The 4,632-nt window shown below is 45.9% G+C and overlaps 1 pseudogene; it reads left to right on the forward strand.

The window, feature by feature from the left end:
• The window catches only part of LOC111818832, a 3,718-nt pseudogene extending 2,329 nt beyond the window's left edge, over positions 1–1,389 (forward strand).
• Positions 1,390–4,632: the final 3,243 nt, after the last annotated feature.

The following is a 4,632-nucleotide window of genomic DNA, read 5'->3' on the forward strand; positions in this document are numbered from 1 at the left end:
TCTGGCAAATGTTTCCTAACTAATTGTATAAGGATGCAGGTACAAACTCAAGATTCTAAACCTTAAATTCAGTTTCATCTTGGCTTGTTGAAATGCTCTAAGATAGTTCAAATAAAACCATTTTCTTGTGAAAACATATGAACACCCTAGTTTACTTATTTAGACACTCAGAAAAGACAGCAAACTCAAGTTCCATCTTTTTAATTGGCCTAAACACCTTTTAACTCTCTGGTTTTACAATTATTTTTTGTTTCCATTTAGATTGTCTATTCCTTCCCATTCTATTTCACTTTCCTGCCTTCCTCTTCCTCTTCTTTTAGTTCATTGAACTCTTTTGATTTGTTTTGTTTTTTGGTACCTGGAATTGAACTCAAGATCTTGTACTTGTCAGGCAGGTGCTCATGCCTCTGAGCTGTATCCACATCCCTCTTGGAACATTTTTAAGACAGTTACTTGAAAAACTCTCTAGAGTGGATTCAGGTCAAGGGTGAGGACACTGCAGGGGGAAGTGTGATAATAAGGGGCCCTTTCTAGGATCACCAGCACCTAAGCAACACCCTGGGGTTCCCTCCCCCTCCTCCCAGCTAGCTCAGCTTTCCCAGAAGGAATTACGTAGCCATCCCATAATGTCCAAGGGTGAACATGCTCCAAGATAGAGACAGTGACCATTGTAGGTGATTCCAGCCAAAGACCAGCTCTGTACAAATAGCCCAGCAGATCAGTTAGGTCCCAGGAGTGAAGACCTTTCAATTGGCTAGGCCTCTTAATCAGGAAATCCTCCATTTCCTCACATACTGCCACTTCCTGGAGGCATGCAAGGCCCTTGCTTCAATGTGTTAGTAATCAGAACTATGAGCCCTTTATAGCTCCAGAAAGATTTGGAAGCAGCAGTGTGGGCTTTGGCAGTAAGTCATGGCCAAGCACCAGAGAGACTGACACTTCTTGTAAATGGCACTAGATTCCTTGGGAATCCATAGGATTTACTGCTCATCCAAATACCATGTCGGGAAGGATATTTGGGCCAGGACCAGGGAGAAAGGACTATGTGTCTCATAAGGCTCAAAGATAAGGGAGAGGAGGAGAGCATTGAATCAGTGAGCCTGGATTTCTTGTGGTGTTGGACTATGACAACAATGGCATCATCAACTGTCCTCATGTCATCTTTATCCCAGCTCTTAGAGACACATGGGTTTATGTCTGCATTAACTTTAGCACCACCTGATGTCAAGATCTGAGTGCTTTACTGCATGAACTACTGATGGTACTCACAAGCATGTTGACCGCTACCTTGAAGAATGCATACTGCACATCAGAAAGAGGATGCAGATGCGAAGGCCGCATCACTGTGAGGGATTGGTGAACTGGGGTGAAAACCACCCCCACCAGTAGGACAGAAATATTCCCAAATTTGTATAACTCCATTACAGATTCTTCAAATATATTGAAACCTGAGATGTTGCTAATACTGTGTGAAAGGACCTGACACACCAGGTGCCTTGGGATTGAGGATCACCGTACTTTTAAGGGATCAAGAGAAGATCTGGTGGGTGGTCTGAAGTTATCTGTAATTATGTGCAGTGTCCCTTTATCCAGATGTCATGGGAAAAGTAAGAAGAGAGTGGCAGTGTGGATTTCCAGTGATTCGAAGCAAATCCTTACTGATGTGGTCGCTGTTGATGAGGATTCTTCAAGGACCAGGATGCATTAATGCACCCCTCCCCCAAAAGAACTGGACAAGTGAAGCGGCCACTTCCCCAAATGGTTTCTAACACCTTCCAACATTCAGGCCATTCAGGCCTGAGCTCTTCTCTGTGAGGGTTTCCCACAGCCAGGCTTCCCTTCCTCCCTGAGGTTGTCTCACCCTGAGTAGGGACAGGCTTTCCCCTTACCACTGGCCTCTTGCCATATTATACCTGTGTCCTTGTCAGTAAGTCTGGGCCTCTGACAGAGGATGAAGAAGCCCAGGGGCTTTGCAGCAGCTCCCTAACCTCCAAGATGTGGCTATGGTGCTGTTTGTGGAGGCTTTGCAAGAGAGGAAGTCAAGGCTCCTTTGCCTCACATTGAGTAAAGCAGCCCTCGTCTTTATGCCCTGGTGTTTGCTTGTTTCCTTCTCTATCAGGCAAATGCAGAGCAGCAGAGGGACCAACCCTGAAAGGAGGATGTCTGTCTTCTCAAGCAGGCACTGTGTGCTCACAGAAGGTCCGCCAGATGCCGGTCCTGGGCTCTGCATCCAGATTGCCTCTACGAAGAACGGGCTCTTTCAAACCCTCAAGGAGATTCTTAACTGAAATTCAGTTCATTCGTTCATGCAGTGAACAATCCAAAAGCGCACACAGGACGTTTTTTGGCAGGAAGATGACCTAAGATGTTTCAGTTTATGAACTCAGTTACATTGCTGGTTGATGTGCAATGGATCTCACAAGTCAGACACCTCCACCTTGGGCTGTAGACCTTGTAACGCAGGCAGCATGTTGGGGAGTGTGACAGGGAGGCCTGAGACGCAGTTTCAGGTCTCTCAAGATGAGGACAGAAATCCCTTCAACACGCTCGGGAACTTAGTGGTGTATGAGAGCCTGGAGAGGAAGCATTGGGCTGAGGCTGGGTGGGAAGTACACTCTGGAAGGTCTGCCCCAGGGCAGGATCTGCCCAGCAGATGCTGCTCATACTGTGAAATGTTAGACAGCATCCATGAATTTCAGTTTTTAAAATATCCTATTAAAAGCTCACACATTTGGTAAGAAAGTGATACCAAGGTGACCCTCACAGGAAGGGCAAGCTGAGGGGCATTCAGGTCCTGGCCTCCTTCTCTGTTTTGCCTTCAGCTCTGCTCATGTCACCTCATGGACACAAGGTATGTCAGTCTCCTCAGAGCCATCTTTCTGGGATGCCTCTGTGGGTGTTAGCAGCACAGCTGAGTGTGCAGCCCAAAAGCCAGTCTGGGAATTGGGTATGAGATCTCCTCCTTTCTGCTGGAAGTCCCACAGGTGACACTTACTAGTCACTGACTGTGACTGTGAAAGCAGTTCCTTCTGGTCTTTAATGTAACATGACAGGTTTTCTTAAATTCTTCTCTCATAAGATGCTGTAAGGGTTCACTACCTGATTCTTCCAAAAATAGTCTGGTATTGAGGACCCCCTTTTAAAGAATAAGAACGTTCTTTTTAGTTCATTGGCCTCAGCCTCACGGTGATCCTCCTGCCTCCATCTCCCAAGTGCTGGAGTCACAGGTTGTGCCACCTCACCTGACCTGAGAATGCTCTAAGAAGGTTGTTCTGGATACCTGTGAGTAGCACCGCTGCGTCACAGCTCTCTCTTCCTTACTGGGGAAATGTAGTTAGTGCTTGAACTCACCTTCTACCACCCTGAGTTCTGATTAACATTCATGGCTATTTATGGGGCCCATGGCTAGGGCTAACATTAGTGTTATTTGTAGCCAGAAATGTACATTTCTGCGGAACCACATGGCTATGTTTTGTGGCTGGGTTCAGCCTTGGCCTTCCAACACCACACCCACAGCCACTAGCAGTTGCCCTGCTGATTGCCTGACAGGGCCTCCTTTACACAGCTCATTGGGCTTCCACACCATTACGGAGCGATTCTGAATGGCCTCATGTTTGTGGATTGGTGATGGGTACAACTCCCGTTAAGGTTATGTATTAACATTCAAGTGTAAAGGTACCGCAGCTAACAGTGTAGTTAGTTCTTGCTTAGGTCAAAAGTTATGAGAGTGAGGAGGCCACACTTTTTAAAAAATTTTTGTTTGGTACAGGGTGTCACTAAGTAGCTGGGATTTGTAGTGATTCTCCTGTTTTCAGTTACCCCAGTTCTGGGATTACAGCTGTGCGCCACCATGCCCAGACTGGGATGACACTTTGTTCTGTGCAATTCATGAGTTTTCTCAGGCTTTCAAAAAATGGTATATCCCCACACCTCAAATTGTAAGTTACTATGCTCTTGGTCCCAACCAATGGGGTTTAAGAAGATAGAAACCCGTGAAGTTTCATCTGCTAGTGTCCCTGAGTGTGACTCAGCAAAGAAGGAACCACAGGTTCTATCTGGTAGACAAGGTTCTTCTGTATTCCCTGACTCTGTCCTCTACTAAGTCATTACTGTTACTACAGCTTGGTGGCTCCTCAGCCATGCCTGCTCTGTTCCTATGTTTGAGAGAGTCCAGAGGGCAGGATCTCTCTATCCTTGTGGGAGCAAGGGCTAGGGTGTGGTCATGGTCATTCCCTTCAGAGTCAGCTGCTGGCCCGAGAGGTTCAGGCCAATTGAAAAGATGAAATTTGAGTTAGCTGTCTTTTCTAAGTGTCTAAGTAAGTAAGCCAGGGTGTTCGTATATTTTCGCAAGAAAATGGTTTCTTCAGATTATCTTAGAACATCTCAACAAGCCAAGATAAAACTGAATTTAGGGTTTAGAATCTTGAGTTTGTGCCTGCATCCTTATATAGTTAGTTAGGAAACATTTGCAATTAGAGAGAGAGAGAGAGAGAGAGAGAGAGAGAGAGAGAGAGAGAGAGAGAGAGACAGAGAGAGACAGAGAGAGAGAGAGAGAGAGAAAGACAGACATGTGAAGACTTCTCACCTTTGGCTATTTCATGGTTTCTCTGAAATGGAAGGTGTTGACAAAAT

This window comes from Octodon degus, unplaced genomic scaffold, assembly GCF_000260255.1.
Source record: "Octodon degus isolate 3935 unplaced genomic scaffold, OctDeg1.0 scaffold00104, whole genome shotgun sequence".
In the NCBI taxonomy this organism is placed as follows: domain Eukaryota; kingdom Metazoa; phylum Chordata; class Mammalia; order Rodentia; family Octodontidae; genus Octodon; species Octodon degus.